The sequence below is a fragment of the Terrapene carolina genome, unplaced genomic scaffold, assembly GCF_002925995.2.
Source record: "Terrapene carolina triunguis isolate 2854851 unplaced genomic scaffold, T_m_triunguis-2.0 Scaffold95, whole genome shotgun sequence".
NCBI lineage: Eukaryota > Metazoa > Chordata > Testudines > Emydidae > Terrapene > Terrapene triunguis.
In genome coordinates, this window is record NW_020664446.1 from 34,430,763 (window position 1) to 34,448,618 (window position 17,856).

At 42.2% G+C, this 17,856-nt stretch overlaps 1 non-coding gene and 1 pseudogene across 1 annotated transcript; both read right to left on the reverse strand.

Annotated features, from left to right (window-relative positions):
- The window catches only part of LOC112120484, a 29,159-nt pseudogene extending 13,949 nt beyond the window's left edge, over positions 1-15,210 (reverse strand).
- TRNAL-UAA lies at positions 2,066-2,147 on the reverse strand. The gene has a single exon. It is a non-coding gene; the product is annotated as a tRNA-Leu (tRNA).
- Positions 15,211-17,856: the final 2,646 nt, after the last annotated feature.

Consider the following 17,856-nt stretch of genomic DNA (forward strand, 5'->3'; position numbering starts at 1 on the left):
AGTGCATCTAATTACATCTATGAATGGTACACACAAGTAGGATAGCTAAAACATATTGTTGTTGTCACCCGATCCTCTTTCCCTCATCACTTGTTGTTTCATCCTCCTGTTACATCTTATCTTTTAAGTTATAAGCTTTTGGGGAAGGCACTGTCACTTACTATATACAGCAGATAATACAGTAAGACTTTAATTTTGATGATAACAATTTGATATCTCTTACTGTACCTAAGGTGGTGCCCTGAGAATAGCCAATGTAATACAGTTGCACTTGCCCCGTTTTCTGCAGAATAACATTTATGATGGCAGGAAGGTCATGTGTGACATGTTGTGAAAACTGCAACATAAAATGAAATTGGATACATTATGAAGTTATAATTGCTGCCCGTGGGTGCAGAATACAGCATTTTTGAATCACAGACACAGCAAATCTCACTGATCATTTCTGCCACCAGGGGATTTAAATCTCTGTCTCTTTATGTAGTAAAGATACCTTTTTATTTTTACTTTTAAAACTAACATATTTGGGCTTGTCTTCATTAGGAAAATATGGTGTGATCTTAGCATGTGTTAAAATCATACTGAAGACAAAGGCAGTTGTAGTTTTAACCTGTGTCATCAAGTCAAGGTAAACCCTAGGCTTGAGTAATGCTTGGACATAAGGAGAGCTGGTTGGGAAGGAGTATGATGTTCACTGGGTTTAACAATTGGTTGGGGTGTTGCGTATGCTGTTTACAATGGCATTCTAGCAAGATTAGATTATTTTTGGAATTGGTTTGGGGGAGGATCCACAAAGGGACTGAAACATAACATTGCTCAGCATCACACCATCTAAGTTTTAGGCACCTAGAAAAACACTGCAATTCACAAAGTCAAGTTAGGTACCAAGGCTCTCTATACAATGAATGGGGAGAGATATCTAAGAATGCAATCCACAACAACCAGCATGGTAGGTGGGGGGCCTGCCTCAGGTAGACAATGGGAGACACCAATGACAGGAGTGTGCGCTAAGCTCGGCTCCTCTCTTGGAGATAGGTGCATAAATCCAGGATGCAGGGAAGTGCCTCTCTCTGCTTAGTGAGCCACAAACTTTAATTCACTGCCTGGAGTTAGATGGCTTAGGCGCCCAAGGCATTTCTTGAGGGAATGAAAAAGGATTCCTGCCTCGCACCACAAAAAACAGCCAGAAGAGAAGGTGATGGTGGTGTCCACATTATAATTTTTAGCTTAGTGGTTAGAACTTGGGATATGGTTAGGGTGAGGCTCTGCTATTCATCTCCAATGTCTTTAGTATTTTAAGCTTAGTTTACCTAGCAATTAAACAAAACACGCAATCTGCTTTGATCTGTTTGCTATCCCTTATAATCACTTAAAATCTATCTTCTGTAGTTAATAAACTCGTTTTTGCTTTATCTAAAACCAGTGTGTATTGGAGCCATAATTTGGGGCAGAGGGAGGGGGAGAATGTCATGAGTTTTTGCTGTACAGTTTCCTGTGCAGCACAAGACAGTATAATTTTGGGCTTACACTCCTGAGGGGGGTGCATGATTGTAGACCACCTGTACAGGAAGAAGAGCTGAATGAGGCTCTTTTTAAACAACTAAAAAAATCATACAAAACTCAGGACTTGGTGGTGATGGGGGACATCAGCTATCCAGGAATTGGTTGGGAAAATAATACAGCAGGGCACAGATTATCCAACAAGTTCTTGGAATGCATTGAAGACCACTTTTTTATTACAGAAGGTGGAGAAAGCAACTAGGGGAGAGGCTGCTTTAGATTTGATTCTAACAAACAGGGAGCAACTGGTTGAGAATTTGAAGATGGAAGACAGTTTGGGTGAAAGTGATCATAGAATCATAGACTATCTGGGTTGGAAGGGACCTCAGGAGATCATCTAGTCCAACCCCCTGCTCAAAGCAGGGCCAATCCCCAGACAGATTTTTGCCCCAGATCCCTAAGTGGCCCCCTCAAGGATTGAACTCACAACCCTGAGTTTAGCAGGCCAATGCTCAAACCACTGAGCTATCCCTCCCCCCAAAGAAAATTTTCATCCCTTTAGTTTCGCAACGAGCAGGGCTCGAACCTGCACAGGGAGACCCCAGTGGATTTTAAGTCCAACACCTTAACCACTCGGCCACTGCTGCTATGATGATGTCATGATTCCAAGGAATGGTATGAAGGAAAACAGCAGAATAAAGATTATGAACTTCAAGAAGGCAGATTGTAGCAAACTCAGAGAACTGGCAGGCAAGATCCGGTGGGAAGCAAATCTAAGGGGGGGGAAAAAAAGAGGTCAGGAGTGTTGGCAGTTTTTAAAAAAGAAACATTATTACAGGCACAAAAGTAAAATTATGCCAATGTGTAGAAAAGATTGCAATCATAGAACCATAGAATATTAGAGTTAGAAGAGACCTCAGGAGGTCATCTTGTCCAATCCCCTGTTCAAAGCAGGACCAACACAAACTAAATCCTCCCAGCCAGGGCTTTGTCAAGCCGGGTCTTAAAAACCTCTAAGGATGGAGATTCCAGCACCTCCCTAGATAACCCATTCCAGTGTTACACCACCCTCCTAGTGAAATAGTGTTTCCTAATATCCAACCTAGACCTCCCCCACTGCAACTTGAGACCATTGCTTCTTGTTCTGTCATCTGCCACCACTGAGAATAGCCGAGCTCCATCCTCTTTGGAACCCCCCTTCTGGTAGTTGAAGGCTGCTATCAAATCCCCCCTCACTCTTCTCTTCTGCAGACTAAATAACCCCAGTTCCCTCAGCCTCTCCTCATAAGTCATGTGCTCCAGCCCCCTAATCACTTTTGTTGCCATCTGCTGGACTCTCTCCAATTTGTCCACATCCCTTCTGTAGTGGGGGGACCAAAACTGGACACAATACTCCAGGTGTGGCCTCACCAGTGCCGAATAGAGGGGAATAATCCCTTCCCTCAATCCGCTTGCAATGCTCCTACTAATACAGCCCAATATGCCACTGGCCTTCTTGGCAAGAAGGGCACACTGCTGACTCATATCCACTGTAATCCCCAGGTCCTTTTCTGCAGAACTGCTGCTTAGCCAGTTGGTCCCCAGCCTGTAGCGGTGCTTGGGATGCTTCCTTCCTAAGTGCAGAACTCTGCACTTGTCCTTGGTGAACCTCATCAGATTTCTTTTGGCCCAATCCTCCAATTTGTCTAGGTCACTCTGGACCCTATTCCTACCCTCCAGTGTATCTCTCTCTCCCCACAGCTTAGTGTCATCTGCGAACTTGCTGAGGGTGCAATTTAATCCCATCATCCAGATCATTGATAAAGATGTTGAACAAAACCAGCCCCAGGACCAGAACCATGGTAAGAGACCACCTTGGCTTAACTAGGAGATCTTCAGTGACCTGAAACTCTAGGAGTCCTACAAAAAGTGGAAACTAGGTCAAATGATAAAGAATGAATAAAATAAAATATCACAAGCATATAGGGACAAAATTAGAAAGACCAAGGTAAAAAATGAGATTAAAACTAGCTAGAGACATAAAAGGAAACAGGAAAACATTTTACAAATACATGAGAAGCAAGAAGACAACCAAAGACAGGGTAGGCCCATTACTCAGGGAGGAGGGAAAGACAATAAGAGAACGCAGCAATGACGGAAGTGTTAATGCCTTTTTTATTTCAGTTTTCACCAGAAAAAGTTAGCAGTGTTTGGACGACTAACATAGTGAACATCAGTGTAAATGGGATAGAATCTGAGGCTAAAATAGGAAAAGAACATGTTAAGAATTTCTTAGACAAATTAGATGTCTTCATGTTGGCAGGGCCTGATGAAATACATTCCTAGACTACTTCAGGAACTGGCTGAAGAGATCTTTAAACCATTAGCAATTATCTTTGAGAACTTGTGGATAACAGAAGACTGGAAAAGGGAAAATATAGTACATATCTATAAAAAGGACAACCCAGGCAATTATAGACCAGTCAGTTTAACTTCAGTACCAAGAAATGTAATGGAGCAAATAATCATACAATCAATTTGTAAGCACCTAGAAGATAATAAGATGATAAGCACCAGTCAACATGGATTTGTCAATAACAAATCATGTCAAACCAACCTAATATCTTTCTTTGACAGGGTAACAAGCCTTGTGGATATGGGGAAACAGTAGATGAAATACGTCTTGACTGTAGTAACTTTTTTTTTTTAGAAAACTGTACTTGGAGAGTAGTTATCAATGGTTCACAGTGACGCTGAAAGGGCATTGTGACATTACACTCCACATTCATAATAGTAATATTATGATAATGGCATAATCATGATGCATTTTGTACAAGATGGGTCATGTAAGATGTCATTGGAAAAGTTAGGTTAATTATATTCAGTAAATCATATTTGTATGCATGTATCATTTTTGTATCTGAAGTTATAAATATTGACTATGGATCTGCATTTCAAATGGGCTTACTCTGGAAAACACCCACAGCCAGTCTTTCAGGTACAACAATGAAGAAGTCAGATTGTTGATGAGCCATTAGCACTAAGACAATGGGCTGTGGAATAACTTAACCTTCCTGTGGACATTTCAGCCAGCCTGTAAGTAATGGCGGCTAGGACTCTGCAAGGGCATGTGACCAGGCCACATGACTCTGAACTCCATTTTGGGATGCCAGTATTTTTCCACAAACTGGTGTGGGAACCAAGTTTGAAGCAAAGGGCGCCTGCCCTATGCAAAAGCTATATAAGACAGGAAGTAATATCATCTGTTGTTCTTGATTCCCCCACAACTCAACACCAGAGAAGCTCCGAAAGAAAAAGACTTGGAACGGGGAAAGGGATCCCAAGCTGCAAAGCAAATGCAGCTCGTCCCTTAAGAATCTGCAAGCCTGCTTGTATTATCAGCCAGGGTGAGAATCTGCTAATTCAGATCTTATCTTTCTAGTATTTTAGGCTTAGTTTGTGGTTTTGTTTATTTACAAGGTAAACTGCTTTGATCTGTTTGCTATCACTTATAATCACTTAAAAACTATTTTTTTGTAGTTAAACTTATTTCATATTTTAACCTAAATCAGTGCACCTTTTAAGTGAAGTGTCTGGGGGGAAATCTCAGCTTGGTTACCACAAGTGTGCATATTCCTCTCCACATAGAGGGAGGGGCAGACATATTAATAAGCTGACACTGTACAAATCCCTGTGCAATGCAAGATGATATAATTTTGGGTTTATACTCCAGAGGGGGGAGAGGGAGTGTGCCTGGGAGCTGGGAAACTGGCTGGAGGTCTGCTGTTTGTACTTAGGTGGCTTAGGTAAAGCACTTTCAGGTAGCTCAGGTTGGGTGTGTGGCACCATCTGCTGTCGTGTTGGGTGATAACAGGGCCTCGGTAAGTCTGGCTGTGTCTCCAACCAAGGAAGCAGTGTGAGCAGGGCCAGTCCAACTGAGTGGTTAGAGAGGTGCAGCGGTTTCTTGTGGCTCCCAGACTGCACCCTAGGGGTGACAACCCATCTCAGACATATCGAGTGAGGTTCTGCAGGGATCTGTCCTGGGTCCAGTTCTATTCAATCTGTGCATAAATTATTTGGATAATGGGCATCGAGAGTTCACTTATAAAGTTTGTGGAGGATACCAAGCTGTGAGAGGTTGCAAGCACTTTGGAGGACAGGAGTAGAATTCAAAATGATCTTGACAAACTAGAGAAATGGTCTGAAATAAATAGGATGAAATTAAATAAAGACAAAGGCAAAGTACTACACTTTGGAAGAAATAATCAATTGCACAAAAGCAAAATGAGAAATGACTGCCTAGGAAGGAGCACTGTGGAAAGGGATCTGGGAGGGATAGTGGATCACAAACTAAATAAGAGTTAACAATGAAATACTGTTGCAAAAAGAGCAAACACCATTTTGAGATGTATTAGCAGGAGTGTTGTAAACAAGACATGAGAAATAATTCTTCCACTCTACTTGGCACTAATAAGGCATCAACTGGAGTACTGTGTCCAGTTCTGGGCAACAAAAATGATTTAAGAACAAGAAAACATGACCTAGGACAGAGTTGGGGAACCCTTTTTCTATCAAGGGCCATTGACCCACAGAAAAAAAATCAATTGCGGGCCACACACAGCTCCGCCGGGGGCGGGGGGGAGGGGAGAGGGGTGGGAGGAAGATACTGAGGCTTGGGGCTTCTGGCCGGCAGCACCGAGACTTGCCATGGGCCAGGTGAAATTAAACAATGGGCCGGATCCGGCCTGCGGGTTCCCCACCCCTGACCTAGGAGGAAAGATTGATAAAACTGGGTTTGTTTAGTCTGGAGAAGAGAAGACTAAAGGAGGACAGGACAACAGTCTTCAAGTATGTAAAGGGTTGTTATAAAGAGAAGGGCGATAAATTGTTCTCCTTAACCACTGAAAACAGGACAAGAAGTAATGGACTTGTATTACAGCAAGGGAGATTTAAGTTAGACATTAGAAAATCTTCCTAATTGGAAGAGTAGTTAAGCACTAGAACATATTACCTGGGGAGTCTGTGGAATCTCCGTCATTGGAGGCTTCTAAAAACAGGTTACACAAATATCTAACAGGGATTGTCCAGATAATACTTAGTCCTGCCTCAGTGCAGGGGACTGGATTAGATGACCTATCAAGGTCCCTTCCAGTTCTACATTTCTGTGAGTCTAACCACTGGCCTACAGAGTCATTCCCACTCTCTCCTTCTCTGATCTAATGACTGTTCCACTGTGGATAAATTGTTAAACAGTCACTGGGCCCAAAAGAGTTCAAGGGAGCCAGAATGGGTATGATTCTGTAGGACAGTTGATAGGGCACCCACCTGGGAGGTACGAGACCCCAGTTCCAGTATCCCTGCTACAATTATTTTCTCATTATTTATCCACAGTGGAACAGCTTCAACAGGAGAAACTGAAAGCTCCCACATCAGAATATCCCATAATTCAGTGATTAGAGAATGTTCTCAGGAGGCTGGAGACCACTGTTCAAATCCTTTCTCCTCTAGCAGCAAGGGAAAAACTGAACCTGGGTCTCTCACAACCCAGGAGAGTGCTCTAACCCCTGGGCTAAAAGTTATGACAGACAGCAAAAGCTCCTCCTCTTGTGGGATTTTGAATGGGACCTGATATGGCAGGTGGCCTCTGATCCCCCCTACAGGATTGGGCCCTGCACGTAACTTTGGCAGCCATATGTCTGTGGTGTTTCACTGGTTCATGAATCACTCTGGGGTGGGAGATAGGGTCTCTGGGCACCTAGAGGGAGGCTGCAGTGTGCATGGCCAGAGGCAGAAACTTGGGTGCCGAGGGATTTTTTTCCTATGAAAAACGTTGGTGCTGAGTGAGTCTAGCCTTCAATGGGAGTTTTGAGGATCACAGTGGAGCCAAAACTGGGACTTAGGTGCCTAAGTACCTTTGTGGATCCCACACTTGAACACCAGCAAATGTGCGCAGTAGAGTAAATGGTTAATGTTAATTAAGTCTGAGTGGTATAAGCACGTCAGCTGATGTAAATTACTGACATACTGGTAGAGACCGTCATCAGCCCATTACAATGCTTTTGTGACTATGTTATGTCATAAAGAGAGCAGTGCAAAGAAGCCAGAATGTATCAGTGAATCGGGCCCATTTGTTTATAAATATAAAAATCACTAAAATATAAAATAGTAAGATTTTAAAAGTTTCTCTGCCATTAATTTTAAGGTACCTGTTATCTGAAAATTCCTCCTGGTCAGCTGTAAGGTTGTAGTGTTTTCTTGCCCAGTAGTTATTCCCTCTGTTATTTCCAATCCAAACATCATAGCCAGAATCTGCTAGTATGAAGCCCAGGCTGCTGTTGGCCATATTTGCAACCCAGGTGGTTCCCTCTAAAACTAAGCCATGCTGCAGAAGAACGGGATTGAGACCTGAGAAAGAAAGAGGGATTATTTTACAAAAGTAGAATCTCTCTAATAGGATAATAAAATAACACTTGACTCCTCTCCTTCGATTTCTTTCCAAATGGCACATCTATTGGAGATTTGCTACTAGCAGTCGCATATTAGTTATATGCCATTGTAGACAGTCTCATCATACCATACTCTCCATAATCTTATCAAGCTGAATCTTGAAGTAAGTGAGGTTTTTTTGTCCCCGCTGCTCCCCTTGGAAGGCTGTTCCAAAACTTCCTAAACTTATTGATGGCCAGTTTATATCCATTTGTTCTTGTATCATCGTTGGTGCTTAACTTAAATAGGTCTTCCCCCTCCTTGATATTTATCCATCTAATGTATTTATAGAGAGCAATCATATAGAGTGACCAGATAGCAAGTGTGAAAAATCATGACAGCGGGTGGTGGGCAATAGGCGCCTATATAAGACAAAACCCTGAATAGTGGGACTGTCCCTATAAAATCAGGACATCTGGTCACCTTACAATTATATCTCCCCTCAGCATTCTTTTGGGTAGGATAAACAAGCCAAGCTCTTTGAGTCTCCTCTCATAAAGTAGGTTTTCCATTCCTCGGCTCATCCTAGTAGCCCTTCTCTGAACCTGTTCCAGTTTGAATTCATCTTCCTTAAACTCGGGAGACCAGAATTGCACACAATATTCCAGATGAAGTCTCACCGGTGCCTGTAAAATGGTACTAACACTTGCCTTTCTCCACTGGAAATACCTCACCTGATGTATCCTTGGACTGCATTAGCCTTTTTCACAGCCACATCACATTGGTAGCTCGTAGTCATCCTGTGATCAACCAATACACCCGGATCTTTCTCCTCCTCTATGGCTGCCAACTGATAAGTCCCCAGTTTATAGCAAAAATTCTTGTTGTTGATCTCTAAGTGCATGACCTTGCCCTTTGTACTATTACATTTCATTCCATTTCTATTACTTCAGTTTTCAAGATCCTCCAGATCTTCTTGTATGATTTTCTGGTCCTCCTCTGTATTGGCAATACCTCCCAACTTTGTGTCAACCACAGATTTTATTAGCGCACTCCCACTTTTTGTGCCAAGGCATTAACAAAAATGTTAAATAAGATTGGTCCCAAGACTGATCCCTGAGGAACTCCACTAGTAACTTCCCTCTAGCCTGACAGTTCATCTTTCAACATGATCTATTGTAGTCTCCCCTTTAACCAGTTCCTTACCCACCTTTCAGTTCTCATATTAATCTCCATCTTCTCCACTTTAACTAATAATTTCCCATGTGGAAGTGTATCAAATGCCTTACTAAAATCCAGGTAGATTAGATCTACTGCATTTACTTTGTCTAAAAAATCTGTTATCTTCTCAAAGAAAGAAATCAGGTAGGTCAGGCGCAATTTACCTTTTGTAAAACCATGTTGTATTTTATCCCAGTTACTTTTTACTTCTATGTCCTTAGCAACTTTCTCTTTCAAAATTTGTTCCAAGATTTTGCATACAATTGAGGTCAAACTAAGAGGCCTGTAATTTCCCAGATCACTTTTTATTTCTTTCTTAAAAATAGGTACTCTATTAGCAATTCTACAGCCAGAGGATACAACCTCCGAGTTTACAGATTCATTAAAAATCCTTGCTTTTGGTTTTGCACTTTCATGTGCCAGTTCCTGTAATATTCTTGGACGGAGCTTATCTGGGCCCCCGATTTAGTAAAATAGAGCCATACCTGAGTTCTTACCATTTCCTATGCAAAAGGGAATTCTGTTGATGCTAAGATAATAGGAATCGTCTGTCATAATTTCATACTCCTCACTAAGATATCCTCTGTAGCGAATGATCTCACTCTGCAGGAAACAAAAAAGATGTTTTCTAGAATTGTTTACACTTCTGAACTTTTGACATTATCTGGGGCAATTATCAGGGAGTCTCTCACATGGAAGTACACCTCTACCCCGATATAACGCGACCGATATAACACGAATTCGGTTATAACGCGGTAAAGCAGTGCTCCGGGGGGGGGGGCGGGGAAGGGCTGCGCACTCTGGTGGATCAAAGCAAGTTTGATATAACTCGGTTTCACCTATAACACGGTAAGATTTTTTGGCTCCCAAGGACAGCGTTATATCGAGGTAGAGGTGTATCTAGAAAGACTTATTTCTGTTTAATTTTCATAATCTCCTACAGTTTCCAGGTTTCAGATGAGCCAGTAAACAAATCGGTGTACATGCAACCTGTCCCTAACAAGGAAGTACTGAAACTAGGACAGCTCATTTTTCACTACTTGTCGTATACCATAGGAATATTTCCATGAAGACGGAATCAGGTTTTTTGGAAAGGTCTTGGCTAACTTTCAAAAAAATATGGAGGCAGAAGCTGATTTAAATAAATCTCTAAAGGATGAGAAGTGAAACATAGAAGAAAATAGAGAGATTGGCTCTGGGTTGCTGAATGCACTCCTCTTAGCAGACAAAGTTAAAAGGAATGCACTGTTGCCCCATTCTCAGGCAGAGTGCATCTGGGGAGTCTAGAGGTATGCGGTCTCTGGACAGTAACAAGCAGTAGATTCATAGATTTTGAAATCTGTATAAGGAAAAGAAGGGGGACACAAGACGATAAATGAGTAGGAGAGGCCACCACTTGCAGAACTCCTTGCCTGAAAGCTGTATTAGCGGAGGACAAGAGATCCACTTTATAATAATGTCTAGTGCTTGTGGGTATGGTAGCACAGGGGGCAGCTCAGCTTTACAGAGTTCCTAATGAAATAATGTTTTGTTTTGTTTTTTTACTGAGAGAAAAAAAAATGACTTCAGTTTTCCAAAGGCACACACATAAACATCTGGACAGATACTTGTCAAGTGCCCCCAAAATGTGAATGGCTACAGCAGATAGCATTATGGTTGAGCCACCAATGTCATCATAAATTCAGAACAAACGAGGAGGCATGGGGTGGGATGAGGGAGGAGGGAAGAATGAAAGGAAAAGTGAGTGAGTGATGGGGAGGGGATGATAACAAAAGTGGGGTATAGAATGATTAAGGCAAGAGTGAGTGTAAAGTCCTACCAAGTCAGAAAGGCAACAATTTACACCATTTCACAGAGGTATAAATTACAATGCAAGGCGCAAGGCAGCAGAGAAGCCTTTCTGATGGTTTGAATTGAGTCCTTTGCCTGAATTTAGTGCTTTAGTGCTTTGCCTATGAGGCCAAGAGGAAGGGAGCTCAGATGGCTCAGAATCTGAGGGGAAGGTATAGATGACTCAGACAAGAGTGAGGTAGGGGAGTGTTGAAAGCTGTGGTAGGAAGAAAATGACCAGGCAGCAAAGGATTCCCCTGGCTAACATGTGCAGATATAATATCATCTCAGGTATGAAACTGAGAAGTACTGAGTCACCCATAGAAGTGCCTGTTTTGGAGAAAGGGATGGAGGGGCAAGCTGCAGCTTCTGATAGGTTCTGATGAAGGGAAGGGAGCCTGCACTGGTCTAGACTAGGGACGGTAGTCCAGGGGAACATCCGGCTGAATAGGGAGAGAACCTTCTGTTTCTCATTTTTGCTGCACTTAATGGTCTTGACCTTGACTTTTGTCTGCCACTGGAAAATGTTGCACAAGCAGGGAGGCATACACAGTATTAAGCTAAGCACTCCGGATCCCCACTGAAAAGATGCAGTCACTAGGACAGATGGCTTGATCTGGGCTGTTAAGTATCACTCAGGTCCAGAGTCTCAGCTCAGACAGGAGCTGAACAGGCTTAGCTGTGGAGGCAGCAGAGAGGAAGGACAAAAATAAATTAAAATAGAAATAGTAGTAAGAATAAAAAGGAATGTGAGGTTTTAAAGGAGCATTCATGGAAGGCTGCTATACAGAACTGACTGCATTCCCATTGGATGCTCTAGACCAGATCTCATGTCTGGGCTCACCCCTTTCCAGTTTACTCTATACTCAGCAGCAAAATTCCATAATGCTATGTCTGTATTTTCTCAAAAGTGGGTGGGCCATCCCAGAGATCCTGAATCGCATCCACCAATCTGGATTCACCTGGGAATCTTCCCAAAGGGCTTGCTTTCCTAAGATTTCCAGCCAAACAAGATTCTAAAAAGGTCAAGCAAGCTATGGAAAAGCCTCGGACTACTTAGAAACCTGCCACATTGGATTTGCAAGCTCTTTTAGATACTGAAGGCACAAACCCAGGAATGAAGTCGCAAACTAATGCCAGAGTGGCCGTGTCAGAAGGAAATATGCATTTCAAAGTCTACTATTAATAACAATAATAATACCTAGCTCTTAGATAGCACTTTTCATCAAGCAAGCTTCGCTTCAGTAAAATTTTAATGTGAAGAAATCTCTATTCCCTTAGCAGTTTAGATTCAGGAAAATAAATGCCAGTGAATAATACACAAGACAGACATAATAAAATAGGGATAGGGTGAGTTTTGAACCTGAACAAAAGGCAACTAAGTGGATGGAGGGGGAAATATGGCTCCCAAATATAAAACACCCCATTCCAGTGTGATCAGTAGGTCTGTCTAGTGCATTCTGGAGACAGGTGGCTTTAGAAACTCTGAAGCGAATAAAGGCTTGCACAGAGCTTCTTAAAAGCAGAGTTAAATCAGATTGGCAAAGGCAAACTACTGCCTACATGGGCAGTAAACACTTGAGGTATTTGGAAAGCTTGAGCAGGGCTTTGCAGCACTGGAAGTTCGCAGAACGCCTCTGGGAGTACAGGAGAAGCACCTGCCAGAGTAGGAGCTACACTAACTTTTGAAAAGAGTTCAGCCTGAGTTAGTGGTTGGTGCTAAGCTCCCATGATTCTTCCACTACAGTAGACGCTCCTTCACACTTTCTAAAGGCAGGACCCAGCCCTCCTCAACCATTGTGGAGTACTAGCCCAGAGCAGTGCTCACACTCAAGGAGAGCAGTGTGCAAGTGTAGCATCCTGTGTGGAGGCACAAGGGAAGGGGATCTGTGAATAATTTCACTGGGTTTACCTGTTACTATTAAATTTACTTTGTGCAGTTCAGCCTTGGACATCATTGGGATAATTATTATTGTACTCTCATTTCGGTCTCCATTTCAATCCTCTTCCTTAGCCTCCTTAGAATGAGCAGGTAACTGGACAGAAAAGATGGCACGTGCTTCTGCCCACCAAGTGCCGCCAAACCCTGTGCAGCAAGGAGATAGCAAGGGCTGACCCCACAAATCACTCATCACAATCTTTTTTTTTAAACTTCTCTTTCCTTTTCTTTGTTCTTTTGCTGTATGTCTGTGTCCCTCTACCCATGTACATTACTGTTCTTTGTGAATATGGCATTGGATGTGATCCAGGTGCCAATATGTTGTTTGTACATTTAATTCATTTTAGTTCATTCATTTAAAATTTACAAGAGGTCATTTCATATGGACCCAGCCCATACTCTGGACTCTTTACATACATTGCATTTCAGAATGGTGAGATATTCCTGTATCATGTAACGGACTGCTCATAATTAAGCCTCCAAAAGAAACTAAGAAAGGTACTTGTGAGTTAGTCTTTTGTCGGTAAAGAACTAAAACAAACATATAAAACATGCTCAGAAAGAAAACTTGCAATTTATATTAAGCTGGGATGTAATGGAGCATTGTGGAATGATAAATAACCAATACACCATATATGCTAAACTAGGCTGGATAACATATTCAGTTATTGCCTCAACTAAGAAACAGAATTTAGTAAACTTTAAAACTGTCTTGCTCCGGTTACTCAGCTCTTTCTTCAAGCCAAATCTGTTCTCTTCGTATTAGAACACATGTAACCATAAGGGATAACAATGTCTCAGGATAATCATAGGGAAGGAACAGTGGGTTCACAGAAATGTGGCTTCCCCCCTGCTCCCAGAGGGTAGTAATCTACTGCTGGCCTATATCAGCAGTAAATTAATACACCTTCCACCTCATGCTACCTCTCCTGCGCTGCCCAGTGAGTAGGGGGTGATGTTAAAGCTCCAGTCCTCTCCTCTCCCCTGCTTGCTCCAGGAAGGGAGTAAGCAGGTTAACAGCTCCACTTACTCCTGTATACCTGGACACAAAATGTAGGTAGCCTGTGTAAGGGGGAGTCTTATGCCCTTTTAGTCCCCTGCACAGACATACAACCCAAGTTACAATCCAGCCTTTAATACTCCCATGAAAATATTACATTTCTTTTAAATTGACAGCTATTACTTCAATTAAAAACAACAACATAAAGGCACCATTCACTTTACCTGCCTCTTCCACCAGTAGGACTACACCAAAAACAAAAGGCTGCTCTCTCTAATAAAAACATAGCCAAGGTCTCACTTATTAGTCCAATATAGCCTTCAGCAAAGGAACACTCCAGGGGCCCATTTGAAAAAAAAAAAAAAGTAGTGTGAGAAAATAATCGCTAGATTGGGGAAAGAACTTGATTAAAAGGACACTCTGTTAATGAAGAAATTAGTTTGGATGTGTGGAGGAACAGAACAGGGGGGCCTTCTTTCCGATAGCCAAAGTTCTGGGCCTACAGGCCCCAAAACACCTCCAACAGAAGGCTGTCATGATGGTGACCTTTGTGCAGAGTAGAGAAGGCCTAAAAGCCTAAACAATACTGCTCAAATCAATTTTGCCAAAACCCAGACAAAAGTAGTCACAGAGGAAGGAAAGAGAGGAAGGAAAGAAACACAAAATATATTAACCGCAAGTTTAAGCATCTCCCGAAAAGCCCCCCTTAGCCCTTGTCACAATCCCCCGGAAAATGACATATACCAAGTCTTAAGAAATGTACCCAAGCTAGGGCCGAGCACCACCCCTGCGGAAAACCACAAAACACCCACTCCTCGGAAATTGAGAAAGTAGGTGAGGGGAGGAGGGAGGAGTGACCCCAACCCCAACCCCCTAGCCTGTGACCAGCGCGTGCTCACCCCATCCCCGGCCTGTGATTTGCCCCCGAGCTCGTGTTCACCCCATGTCCTGCTTATAATTGGTCCCTAATTTCTTAACTCATGACGTATTGTTTGTACCTTGCTTGTGGTTTAATGGAATAAAAGCCCGCCTGCGTGTGGGGCTCGGGGTGTTGGTCTTCGGACCTCACCCCAGTGCGCACTGGTATGTATTGCAATAAAGGCCTCAGGCTCTGAGTCTGTGAACTAAAATCACTGCGTGGGTGATTCTTTCCACGACAGATGTTATCAATTCATAATACACATCCCTACTCCCAGCCTTTTCTCCAATAATAATATGCAACTCACAATATTCATGAATGCTTCAGGATTCACATCCATTCTCCTGAACTCTCAATTCCATGTGTCAAACACGCTACCATAATAAACAGCCACATCTTGGTTCTGTGTAAAACAATGCACCTATTAATAACATGGATATAAACACATATCTTGGCTTTGAAAAATTGCAATACATAGATGCAAAAGACAGTATTATAGGTACTCAAAACAGGAAACAAATATTAGGGATAGTGTTTCAGTTGTTTGGCCTCATCCTTGTATAAGGCCTTTCATTTAACACATCAAGGCGATCATGATCAGATGAGTAACAGAATTGCATCATTTTTAAATACTGAATCTTTCAGTTTGCCCAAGTTGTCCTTTTTCCCAGACAGATCTTTCCTTTGTGTGGGAAAACTAATAGACAAAGCAGGAAACTCCACTTAGTTCCACCCACACAGAGTTTCCATCAGATTGGGGAAGATAATTTACTCACACATGTGCAGACTGGTTTTAAGAGACTATTCATTTGAACTAAGTTTCATGCAACATCAACCCTAATTCTCATCAGCCTAACTTTTGTTCACATCACAAGTTGAACACTCCAGTTTTCTGTTTATAAGTTGGTTGGGACTACGGTTATGAAAGTGGGTGTTTATTACTATGGCATAGAACCCAGCCAGAGAACGCAGAAACATTTAAGCTCCTTTTAGAAAATTAAACCAAAACATAACCAATATTCCAGTCATGAGATGCTACTGCATAGTGCTTGCTCAGCGTGCCAGAATCACATGCTTTGTGGCATGTCCCTTGGCAAATTTCAATTTCTGAAATTTCATTGGTTTGGCACAATCCTGTAAAATTAAGATTTAGCAGAAGTAATCACAACCATAAATTAATCACCTTAAATTCACTGCTTATATTCATATATTTAGGTGTACAAAATTATGTTAAAGTTGGGAAATGTCAGTTTCCAGTATAACGTGAATTCATCCCTCCGTGTGTCCATGCACAAACAAGAAGGGAAATGGCCATTGTTAACAGTTTATATCTCAGCAAAAGATGAATGGAATTTCATGGGACAGAGGAAAGGCACTTCTGTAGTCTGAGGGCATTCCCTCTGCTGAATTCCTCCTGTGCATTTGAACTGATTTGTGGTTATACTTATGTTATAAACCCAAGATTGTGTCAACCACATTAAATATAAAACACTGCAATTGCAAAGGGAACATAATAAATCCTCTATTATCTGGCACTCCTGTTCTCAGGAGATTCATGAAGTATCCTCTGGATGGAGCTCAAAGTACCATGCATATCCTAATGTTCAGTTCAGTAGAATAAATCTTCTGAAAACCGCGGCTGGAGCATGCACCTTCTGAGAGCCACAAAGGAGTTAAATCTATTAGGTACTTACTGCGCTATCATGTTTTCTGATCTTTATGTCATTTTTCCATTACGTAAAGATAGATGTATCCTTAGCAGACTTCCCCATCCCCCCCCCCCCCCCCCCCGCTGCCCCAGTTCTCTCCTTCCCCATTAAAAACCAGTACAGACCTCCTCATTCCTTCAGAAGGAATCTGACAGGGAGCAACAACATCTCTATCTATGGAACTGTCAAAATGCTCTACAGATTTGTTCTGATACAATAACCAAGTAATTCAGAGACAATTTATTAATCAGTCTATCTCCAGGAAGGTAACCAAAACGCAGTTTTGATTCAGGGAAAAAGAAGAGATTACCAGAGGTCACTTGCTGCACCAGACGGGAATCAGATGTCTTGATGGTTGCAGTGTTGCTGGCCCTAATTTAGATGAAGCAGGAGAGAGAAGAGAGAATAAATCACACAGAACTTTTCTCCCCAGCTTGTTATTACATCAGTATGTTATTATTAAAGGGTGTGCACAGCAGCATCTCTGTTGCCTCCCTTTATTATTAATAAGCATAATTTTGCAGGCTGTGATATGCTTTCTAAGGGAACACTCATACCTTGCAGCTGAAAGACTGATTTATGGTTAGGAATTTCAGCTATGAATACATTCACCTATACATTGTCACAGCTACTGTCTCTGTCCATAATGCACAACCATTTATTCTCAATTCAACCTAGCAAAGCATAGGCCAACATAGCAAGATCATGCTCCATAGTCCCAAAGGTCATGGTTTGCTATCTTTGGGACACAGTCAGATGCCCAATCTTCCGTGTCAAGCTGCTGCCAGGGAGCCAGGGTTATCACATGCTGCTGCTTCTTGGAGCAGTTGTGACATTTGCTAACACAGCTGGTGCTCACAGAGCCATGAGCCATCCTGAGGTGTACAGACAGGATACCAGCAGACAGGATAATGCAGGAATCCGTTGTTTGGTCAGCCCTGTTCCACTCCTACAGTGGGCTCCAGACTGGTGGGATTTTTTCCAAAACTGCAATTCTGTATTTTAGTAGCCAATGAAACGACTATTGGATTGTGTGTGTGTGTGTGTGTGTGTGTGTGTGTGTGTGTTTTCCCCCCTTCAAAAAAAAATGATTCCATCCATGCTGAACAGGAAAAAAGTGTCAGGAAAAAACTGGAAACAGGAAAAATCTGTTTAAATATAACTGTTGCTACTGCGATTTCAGGACTAGTGGGAGTGGTCCTATGAGGCTTTCTTCTTTTTCTTTATGCTCCCACCCCCTCAGGAGCATAGGGCATCTGTCAGTTTCTGCCTTTTTTTCCCCCTGACACTTTTTTCCTGTTCAGCATACTAGACGACTCTAATATGGTGATGC